Consider the following 12,576-nt stretch of genomic DNA (forward strand, 5'->3'; position numbering starts at 1 on the left):
TGGAAACTCCTAAATTCAATCCTTGTTCTAGGTGTTGGCCAGTGTAGGATGGCTTCCACCTTGCTTGGATCCATCTTAAAATTTCCTTGTGACACCACAAATCCTAGGTATACTAGTTCTTGTTTCAAGAACTCACTCTTCTCCAAATTAATGGCTAACTTCTCCTCTTATAGCCTCTTTAATACCAACTCAAGATGTTTTGTATGTTCCTCCTTTGTCCTACTAAAAATGAGGATATCATCTAGGTAGACCACTAAAAACCTACCTATGCAATCTTTCAATACTTCATTCATCAACCTGATGAATGCGCTAGGTGCATTTGTGAGACCAAATGGCATTACTAACCACTCATATAAACCCTTTATGGTTTTAAAGGATAACTTCCACTCATCCCCTTATTTCATCCTAATCTAGTGGTAACCACTCTTAAGATCTATTTTGGAGAAGTAATTAGCATCCTCTAAAAAATCCCTTAAATATTCTATTCTAGGTATAGGAAATATATATCTAATGGTAATACTATTTATGGCCTAGAATCAGTGCACATTCTCTGCTTACCTCCCTTTTTAGGAGCCAATATAACTAGTACTGTACATGGGATGATGCTCTTTCTGATCAAGCCTTGGTCCAACAACTCATGCACTTGTCCAGCAATCTCCTTGTGTTGATCAAGTGTCATTTTATAGGCAACTTTGTTAGGCAAGGATGCTCCTGGTATGAAGTCTATTTGATGACTTACTGCTCTTTATGGTGGTAGAGTGGTTGGTGTCCCATCACATAGGATATCCTTGTACTACTCCAATAGTTGTTTGACCTCCTCTAGAATAGCAATTTGTTGAGAGTTTGGTTCCTCCTTAGGTTTCACTATGATAGTAAACCCAATTTATTTGTCTTTATTGAGTTCATTCAAGAACTCCTTACCACTCATCAGCAAAACATTTGACTCTACTACCTTCAAATTCTTCTTCAACCAATGACTACAACTTATAAATAGCTCCATCCTTTTTGAAAGAATATATGTTTTTCTTGCCATGATGCACTACATCCCTATCACATTGTCATGGTCTTCCTAGTAGAAAATGACATGCATCCATTGGGACCACATCACACAAGATTTTGTCTAGGTACCCTCTATAGTAAATTCCACCCATACTTGTTCATTAACCAACACATTTTGTCCCTTATTCAACCATGTAACCCTATATGGTGTATGGAAACTTATTCAATTTTAGTTTCATCACTACCTCTTTTGAGATGATGTTATCAATAGACCCTAATTCTATGATAACCTTGCATACCTTTCCAAGTATCTTACAGTTCACCCTAAAAAGTACCCTTATCTATTTTGGCTCCCCTTTACTAGGTTCTCTAATTAACACCCTTTTGAACATTAGGTTTTATCCACTCTCAAATTCAAGGTTAACATCTTGTGCCTTGACATTGCTAAATTCCTCTTGTGCATGGGTTATTTTCTTCTCACCTTGTGATGAAGTAGCTTTATTAGGACATCTATGGCAAGGTGACCTAATTGTCCATAATTATAACAATTCATATTAGAGAAATGAGATCCTCTTCCAAAGCTACTAAACCTACCTCTTCCACTAGTACTAGAGCCTCTACCTCCATTATAATTCTCTCTTCCACATGATTCAGTATTTTGTTCAACTATTTTAGAATCCTATGAACTCTTATTCTCAGTGCTTCTCCCTCCATAGCTACCTCTATGTCCTCTGGAGTCTCTACCTCTGCCTCTCCTTTTGGATGTTGAATCTTGCTTCTTCTTATTCTTTTCCTATACCTTGAGTGCCAAATGATAGCACTTATGAACTGTGGTGGGCATCCACAAACTAATTTCTTCCTCAGTACTCCACCTTTTTCCTCCCAAATACCTAGCCACTCTAATGCTCTCCTCTTCTTGCACCTTAGATCTTAAGCACAGCTTTTGGAATTCCTCTGTATAGGATGCCACATCCACATCCTTTTTCTTTAGGCTTTTCCTCTTCTTCTATAACTAAATTTCATAGTCCTCTGGTAGGAAATGTTCTTTAATCTTTGTCACCATAGCCTTCCAGTTAGATATTGGTTTCTTGTTTACCCTCTCCCTTTCCTCTCAAAGGAACTTCCACCATGTCAAAGCTGGTCCTCTCAACCTAGCTTTTTCTATTTTTACCTTTTGTACCTCTATGATCACCTCACATTCAAAATGATTCTCCATCCCTTTTATCCATTACATGACCAACTCTATATCTATTTTACCACTAAATAGAGGTACTCCTTCTAAGGATTTTCCACTTAAGGCTTTGCTAGCTTTTTAAAATGGTTCTTTTGCTACTGGAGCATTTGGTTCTAGTATAAAATCACCTTTATCTACTACCTTCCCTTTATCCTCATCTATATCCAACTTTTGTTTCACCTTATCAGTTGTCTCTACAACTTCATCCAATTTGTTCTTCATGTTTTCTAAGGCTTCCTCAAGAAGTCTTTTTCTTTCATTTTGATATGTGACCTCTTTAGCCAATTCAACATCAGTTACCATGGTGCTCTCACCCATTGACTTGGACATATATGATTCCTATCCCAAATCTTTACTTCTTTGATACCACTTTGATGGGGAGGATCCAACCACCAAGACCTAAAAACACTCTTTCTTTAGGTCCACACTAGGCCCACTCTCTCCTAGCTTCTTAGGGTCTCTTTCTTCACCCTAAGTCAAGGGATAACCATTCTCCTATCCCTCTTACTCTATGATCCTCACCAATCAACTTAATTTACTCTTCTACCCTTGTAAACATACCTATGCAATGTAGGTGTCCAACTGGCTATCCCAAGTAATCAGGACCTTCTCTGACCAAGTGAGAATTCTAGGCTTCAATTCTAACCCTTCCCAAGGTTCTTGTGGTTTTATTGGTGGCCATATACTCCTACTCATTAATGATCTCTCCAAATCCACTATTTGGCCTTGTAGCCTTTTTGCCCCCAATTAGGTCTCCTAATAGGCAATTTGATCCTCCACTTACAAAAATGCTTAACAAGCACATAAACTAACTTGGTATACTAATAGCCTTTTGGGAAAACTCCAAAATTCAACTAGATTAGGACCCCCAACTCATTCGTACATCAATATGCCAAAATGACCCTATTTTAAAGGGTTTTAGGGGTTTGTTGCAGTTAGTTTATTTCTAAAGGATTAGACTAACCAAATGGGTACAACCCTTGCCCACCTTTATTCCTAGGTTCCTTCACCCTATGGGCTACACAAATCACAAATTGATTGGCACAAATCAATCCACGTTTTCCATCTGTTTGCTCTTGTAATCACCAAGTTACCTTGTCGAGCACACCAAGGCTTGCCTAGGGCTTGGTGGAAAAAATATCCATCTAGATCCATAAAACAAAAAATTGCAAATTTACAATGTATGTATAGTGCTCTACTTGATTCCAGGTGGCCATGAGGATTCAACCATTAGAAGTCAAGTTAGAGCCATGTTTCCACAACTAGCTCAGTATAAACTAGAAGACTGGATAAATCTAGAATAATTTCTAACTCCTATAAAAGTAAAATAAATTAAAAAAACAAGAATTGATTCATTAAGGAAACAATAAGAACTAACTACCCATACTACAAAAACCACTTGTTCAATCCACATAAGTCTGGAGGAGTAGTTTCCAATCGTACTATGGTAAAATTACTTGAAAATTTTCTCTTAACACAATATGCCTATGAACTATATCGATGCCAACCCTTGTCTTGGGTGTGGAATGGCCTTATAATCCTCCTACACATGTGTTGGTTGTAAAAACTATCAAATAATGCCTATGTGCAAAGTTGCACAAAAGTTGTCAATGTTGTCATGACAACTTTGCAAAGTTACAAAGTTCTCATGAGCAACTTTTGCTTTTTGCTTCCTAATTCTTCCTAGGACCCCAGATGTGTCCAATTTGATCCCTTAGGAGTACATAAGGACATTTTACCATGTTTTGCCTATTTTTAGTTATGGTCAAACCCTTTGACTAGGTTTTCACCCCTAAGCGACATTTTCTCAACTATGTCCTATTTGAGTCCAAATGTTAAGGAGAACTAAACAACTCTTGTCAACCCCTCCTAACCTACTTATACACACCTTATGGACTTGTGTAAGTACATATTCTTCAATGGTTTTTCTAATTCCATTTACAAGCCAAAATTTGAATAGGGAGAAACCAAGTTTGTAAGTACTCCTACACCATATAGTTGCTAAAATGACTTACAAAAGATTCTAGATCATCATAAAGAGAAGGTTGACCAAATAATAGTCCACATACATCCAAATAATTGATCCAATACATTAAATTATGACCGCAAATTAATTATACAATTTGACTCTCAAATAAGAACCAAACAAACAACTCAGTGGAAGAAGAACAAGATATCACTGAACAATAGCATAATAATACTCACCGAGGCACTCGGTGAACATAGATTATAAATCTACTTGGTGAAAGAAGAACCTGAGCCACTTAGCAAATGAAGACAAAAATACCACTAATCTAATTAGCAATGAAGTCACCAAGTAGGTTCATAATAATAATCGAGTACATATCTACCAAGTAGGATAACAATGCAACCCAATATCCTCCTACATTAGATAACCAGGGTTAAAATGAAATTATTCTCCTAAATCATGAGTGTATCACAACCTAACCTAAATCCAACTCAAATATAGAAATCCATGCAACTTCTTCAATTGACCTGTCCTTCCACTTTACCAAATACTCAAAGTAATCCTTTCCTCTTGTACTCTTACCAACTCTCTGATCCAAATTTTTTTTTTATCTCTTCAATCTACCTCTGAGGGCAATCACTTGACACTATTAATTTATCATTAGATTTATGAAACTTGTACAAATCAAAAATATTGAAAATAGGAGATATATCCATGTCATCAGGTAGCTCAAATTCATAAGCATTACCACTATAAAATTTTCTCAAGATTCTACAAGGACCAAATATATTCATTTTTAACTTACTATATGTGCCGATAGGAAATATACCTTTCTTTAGATAAGACATCACCTCTTCACCAACCTCAAAAATCATGTCTTCTTAACTTATGTGAATTATCCTTGTATTTCTGATTACTCCATTCCAACTTATGTTTCATTTTCTCATGCACGGACTTCATGAATTATGAAAATTCATCACCTTCAACACTTCTCTTCTATTATCCAACAATATCCCTCAAATCTGATATATCTCTAGGTTGTATCCTAGTAACAATCTCAAATGGTGTCTTTCCAGTACTCATGTTCATATAATTATTGTATGCAAACTCTACTTGTGCCAACGCTAAATCCAAATTACTTTATTTATCCCTAACTAAGCATCTCAACATTTTTCAAGCTTTTGTTCACAACCTCTATTCATCATTTATTTTGTGCATGAAATGTATAACTAAAATTCAACTTAGCATCCATCTTCCTCCATAAGGTCTTCCATAAATAACCAACAAACTTACTATCTAGGTCAGATACAGTACTCCTCGTTAATCCATGCAACCTAACAACCTCTTTAAAAAAAATCTTAGCAACATGCACTACATCAAATTTCTTTTTACATGGTATGAAATGTGACATCTTATAAAATCTATCAACAACAACAAATATGGAATCATGCCCTCTTGTTGTCCTCTATAAGCCAAGAACAAAATCCATACTAATATCACTCCATGGTTTCTCAGGTACTAAAATAGGTGTATACAATCTAGTATTCTGACTTACTCCTTTTGCAACTTAACAAACTCCACAACTCCTTATAAAATTCTAAACATCCTTGTACAATTGTGGCCAATAATACTTCTCCTTAAACAAACTCAATCTCTTATCAATACCAAAATGTCTAGCCAATTCACCACTATGTTTTTCCTTAATCAAATTATCTCTCATAGATCCTCTTGGTATACATAATTGAATTCCTTTAAATAGCATACCTTCATGAATGAAATATTATTCATACTTTCTTAGTTGATATAGTATTGGTGCTTTGCACACTGTCCATGCCTAAGAAAAATCAAGGTCAGTCTCATACAAATCCTTCATCCCATCAAAGCCAAGAACTTCAACCTTCATTGTGGTTAATGAAGATATTCTTCTACTTAATGCATCTACAACTTAGTTAAATACTCCACTCTTATGCTTGATCACAAATATGAAATTACACAATTACTCAACCCACTTAATATTTCTTTGATTCAACTTGGTTGACTTTCCAAATACTATAAAGCCTTATGATCAGTGTACAACATAAAATCCTTAGGAATCAAATAATGTCTCCACTTCTTCAAAGCTTGAACAATAGCATGGAACTCTTGATCATACACATAACACTTCTTAGCATCATTCAACTTGTCAATAAAGAAAGCAATAAGTTTTTCTTCGTGACTCGACATAGTTCCAATTGCACTACCACTTACATCACATTCAACTAGAAATACTTTATTCAAATTAGACAAAGCCAACACAGATGATTCAACAACCTTTTGTTTCAAAGTCTCAAAACTCTTATAGGCTCCATGTGTCCACTTGAAATCATTTTTATCTCCTCTCATTGTCTTAGTCATAGCATTACAAACTATACTAAATTTTTTGGTAAACTTCCTATAGAAGCTTGCTAACCCATGAAATGATCTTACCTCACTCACATTCTTAGTTGTAAGCCACTCAAAAATTGCTTTAACATTTTCAAGATGTATCCTCAAACCATCTTCTAAAATTACAAATTCTAAATACATAATTTCCTCCTTCATGAATGAACACTTGTTCAAATTAATCAAAAACTTCTCCTCTTTTAATCTTTGTAACACTTGTCTAATATGCTCAAAATGTTCTTCCTTAGTCTTACTAAATATCTGAATATCATCTAGGTATACAATCACAAATGTACCCAAGAATTTCTTTAATACCTCATTCATCAACCTCATGAAATTTCTTGGTGCATTAGTCAAACCAAAAGGCATAACCAACCATTCATACAAACCTTATTTTATCTTGGAAGTAGTTTTCCACTTATCACCTTCTCTAATTATGATCTGATGATAAGCACTCTTCAAATGATTCTTTGTAAAATACCTTTCTCCACTCAAAAAATCCATTCTATCATCCATCCTTGACATAGGAAACCTATATTACATTGTTATTTTTTTAATAGCTCTGGAATCAGTACACATTCTCCATTCTCCACTCGTCATTCTTCTTAGGTGCCAATACAATTGGTATAGCACACAGACTCAAAATTTCTTTGATTAAACCTTTATGTAACAATTCTCACACTTGTCTATTAAGTTCATCATTCTTAGTGGGTGTTAATCTGTGTGGTGCTTTATTTGAAAAACTTGCTCCAGGAATCAAATCCATACAATGACTTATAATCCTTATTGATGGTAAACCATCAGGTACATTCTCCAAAATAATCTCCTAATACTTAGTGAGAAACGTATAAATTTTTACTAGAACTCAATCAATACTAGCATTACTCAATGCACTAGGAATCATAGCAAAAAAAAAAATCTTTATTCATATCTTTGACAAATTGATTTCCATTAACCATCCAAACTCATACTATGGTACAATGATTCTCATTAGGTGCCTGTATGAAGGTAACAAGACTTGCCTTTTTCCATTCACCCAAATAGTATAGTGACTCAATCAACCATCATGCAATGCTTGTCTATCATACTACTAGAGTCTACCCAAAAGTATATTGGAACAATACATAGACATAATATCACATAGAAATTCATCATAGTAATTCCCAATTTTGAATTTCACAAGACACTTTTCACTTACAAATAGTTGATGCTCATCCTTGATCCAGGAAACTTGATATTGTTTAGGGTGTCTCATCCTTTGTAAATGCAACTTATTAACCAACTCCTTTAATGCCAATTTTTTTGAATTACAACTTTTAATGATCACATTACAACATTTTCCAGCAACCTTGCATATGGACTTGAAAATACTTCTCCTCAGGAGTGATTCTTCATCAATTCTCTCATTACATAGAGTTCTCCTTACCATCATATTTTCACCTTTTTCATGTCCATTCGATGGACTTGTGGATTCTCCTTGGAATATGTTGGCTCTTGATTTGAGAAAATTTTAACTACCTTGTGGAATGCAAAATACACCTAGAAAATAGCTAATTCCCATGATAAGTATATCTTAACAAACTTAAGGACCAACTAATAAGGTATCTCAGCTTTCTCCACTTTATACTCTACAAAACTTAGGTAGGTATAGCTGGGATTAACTCCATTCTTCTTACAATAACACTCTTACTTTAATCCCTAAAAAAGCAGATAAAAACCCTTATTTCATCTAACTCAAAGAAAATAAAATAAGTGAATAACAATGAATTATCCATCCTAGTAACCTCTAGGCCAAGTAAAGGTAAATCCTTCACATTCACAAAACAGCATAAGGTAAAATTTATTTGATTAAGATTTAAAATTATGTAAGCTTCAATATATGTTCAACAACAAGATTGTGACCAATACTTTATCCATTGGGTTTTCTCTCATGAATCAAGTACTACAATCAAAATACCTATTCATCTACTTTGCAAATGAAAATAGACACCCACTTTGCATCTTATACATATCAAAACCTCTCCATGAAATCTTGTGACTTTTTCATGTCATGTAAAGCATTCACTTAATCCATTGGGTCAACAACAAAACATGATACAAGTTATAATTATAAATGAATTACAACTTGGATTTAGTTTCTTTGTTACTAAATTATAGAAAATCAAAGAGCAATATGAAAAGGGACAAGATCCAATATATGTAGCTTCGGGAACATCTTCATTGTATGAGTTTTCTTGAAATTTATAGATCCATAGTATCAAATCTAAGTTTCAAAAATAACCCAAAATAGACCCAAACTATCAACATTTCATTTAATCCTTTTTGCATTCACACGCATATCAAAACTAACACAAAATATTGAACCAACAGAAAGGAATAAGAAATTCACAATAATGAATTTGGACCCCTTCCCAAGTCTTAGTAATACTTTTATATGGAAGGATTACAATAAGCTTCAAACTGGAGGGAAATGACACGTGTCATATATTCATTTGACAAACATATTTGGTTACAACAAAGTAATTTGATCGAGTTGGAAAATATGTGCAGTTAGTCACTCCAAGGCTTGATGTCACATCTCTAAGATCTTGTGACCCTTTTCTCCTTTCCAACTACATGTCACTTTCAAAGACTAAACTTCCATGAGCCTATTGTTGTTCAGGTGGGCCCTCAGTATTTAAGTCATCAACCATGATGTATTTTTGTATCCATCCTTCATATTCATGATCACTTAGCCAAGAGTGTGCAAGGATTTGATCTATCACCTTTCTATATGGATTTTACTTGAAAATTGCCTAGGTAACTTCCTTTTCAAAATTCTCTAAAAATAACCAAGAATTACCAACTTTGTAATACAAGTTTTAAAAAGTACCATATTCATATCCTTAGCAATTTACTTTGCCAGCTCATGTATTTTATTCATTGACTTAGCTCTCCATTCTATAAATGATTTTATCTTTTTTTCCTCACTCATAATAGGTAGCACTAATGTATCCTTATATTCATCTAAAACTATTCTTAATTCCACCATTTTGGCCTCTATATGTTTAGGAAAAATCAAGAAACCTGCAAGTGATCTGACAATTTTGGCAGTGGGGAGGGCCTTAGTAGGAGTATTTGGGTCTACCCTTGCACATAGTTCAATTTGCTTCATTTTATCAATCCTCTTTTCCCATTTTTCATAAATTTGTTTGACCAATAACCTATCCTCTTCAAACTTGCTAATAGCCACATGGAGTAGAGAGCATGCCTCATGGATTCTAAACATCTTGGCATTTATCCTCTCATGTAGGTGCATTAGTGCAATATGGAAAATCACCTCTTTGATAAATGAAAAAAATTTCTTATCATTCTCATCTATGATCATTAATTTCACCACCTCTTTAATCAAGGAATTCAGATCTTTGCTTTCACTAGGTGGGATTTCTTGTATTAGCACAAGGGTAGTTTCTAGTGTCATAGGCACTATGCTTAACTAATTTGAGGGCCCTGCCTCATTCGTACCTACTATCATAGTCACTTATAATTCAGCTATACTTTGAGTCAACAATCTCACTTGAGTTTTAAAACCAACACTTAGTTTAGATTAAGCCTTATAAGCATTGGAAATATGCTTTTATTTTGTTGTCATTTCTTCATACTCTTTCTCATGCTCCTTGGCCACTTTACCAACATATGTAGCATGATATTTTAACCCACTAGTAGACTCAGTAAGCTTTGCATTTCCTACCCTTTGCAACACCACATTGCCTCTAATACCATTATTTTCATCAATAAATAAAAATTAATCACGAGAGGGAAAAAAAGACCAAGTAGCTAGGACAACAAGATCTTCACTATAATACATACCTCTCATGGGCCTATCAGATTGCTTGATATCAAGATGGTATGACATCATGCCTTGAATTATGGGGTCAAAATAAATTTCATCTACTAAGTCCGGACTCTTGCACAATTTCCCTGCCCTCTTTAGGAGTGATAGCTTCAAAATTTGTCATCATCTCACCCTCTATCTCTTGTATAAGGTCATCATCAGTGGCCTTAGGATATTGTGCTTTCTTTTCCTCCATTTTATGATGGAACTATTTTTATAGTATTTCCATAGCAATTTTTTAAAGCTACTTATTTGACAAACTCATTATCTACCACAAAAGCTTTACAAGCTTTTATCCTTACATCTCTAGGGAAAACTCTATTTATTTCTTAAGAAGTGACATAAGAAATGGGTGCTCTTAGAATGAGAGGGACTCCTCTTGTCATTATATCATCAAGCACATAAATAAAATATTCTCCTACTTCCTCCTCCCTAGGAACATTTTCCACTTATGCTTGTCCCATAATCGAGATGACCATTACACCCTTTGGGAAACCCTCCTTTTCAAGAAATAGGTCATGATGTCTGACTAATGGTGAATGTGGGATGGGTGGATTTCAAGATTGAGGTAATGGGCTCCTCCTTGCTAGATCCTCAGACTCTTTTCCTTGATAAATCATAGGTGCTCCAAATCCCCTTGTGGATTTCTTGCTTTGGTGCACCTTTAAACCACTCTCAACCCTTTCCCTCTTAGTTGATTCAACATTTTGAGGTTTTGATTCATCTCTTGGTCTTTTATGACCTCTTTCCTCTTGGGAAATCATGTTTGATGCCTGTAGTAATAAATCTAGGCCTTGTGCACTTTCGACAAATGTAACATTTGAGCTCTTAGTTTTGCCAAGCTTCTCTTTCATGGCTTTATAAATCTCTATGAAATTCTCAAAGAGAATTCAATATTTCTTAGTTATAGGGTTAGCAAGTGAAAGTGGATCATACTAAGAATCCTCCTCAAGTATTTCTTCCAACATGTATTGGAAAACATGTCACTTTATCTTCATCTTGTTTTAGGAGCTAACATCCCCATCATTCTTGATGATTTCCTTGGGGATATCTAACTTGTGTCTCCTCTAGGCTTTAAATTTATTCTATTCATCAACATCAATAACAACCCTATATGTTATTTAGCCTTTTGGTTTTAACCCCCATCTTATAAGGTATATACAATTAAAATATATCCTTATGTCCACCCTTGATCATTGCAAAGTGATAAAAATGGTAAGGTCTACGAAAAAGGTTCATTTACCCTTCTTTGGAGGAAAATTTATGTCCTACAACATGCTAATCTACCTCATGACCTCCAAAAATCCAACCCTTAAGGTAACATATCTTGGAAATACTAAGGGTTTTCTTGGGAAACCATATATCTTGATAATAGTAGTGTGGGAGTAAAAATAAACATCTCCCCATTGATGACATAACTTTGGGACAAATTTGTAGTCAATGAGTCTCAAAAATATAAGCAAGGAATGTGGAAAGTCCTCTACTATTGGCGAGAGTCTATCCTTATTGATATGCCAAATTCATTTTCAAATGATCTATATTTGGGTTCATTCCAATCAGAAGATATGATTATTGACCACAACTAAATTGGTAAGACTTCACCATCCCTTTCCACTTCCAATTCCATATCTTGAGCAAATTAATCCTTTTTGTAGTATAAGATCATGTGCATGAGCATGGAGTACCATCAAAATTCTAGTGTTTCTCCTTTGTACAATGTTGTTAATTCCTCATTGATCCTTCCTTCTTAGTATTGAGGGTAATCATAAATAATTACAACACCATAATTCTGAATTCCCAAACACATCCACATTGTTTCTTTGTTAAATTTTCCTTTTTTCTCTTACCCTAATATGATGTATAGGGTTGTATGTGTATCTATCATTGTATCATCAAATTTTTTAATATTTCCCACACTAGTCACTACACTTTCACATGTGAGGTTTATCCCATTTATAGTTTTCAGGTAGGGAATGATGAACTTCTTCAATACTTATTATCCAAATATTATAAGCCTCCTCAAATCTTGGAAATTCTATTTCATTGGTAGTATCTATGGCAGGGTGAAGGTCAAAAGCT

Source organism: Cupressus sempervirens, chromosome 10, assembly GCF_028749045.1.
Source record: "Cupressus sempervirens isolate cs-2001-9-10 chromosome 10, ASM2874904v1, whole genome shotgun sequence".
Classification (NCBI taxonomy): Eukaryota; Viridiplantae; Streptophyta; class Pinopsida; order Cupressales; family Cupressaceae; genus Cupressus; species Cupressus sempervirens.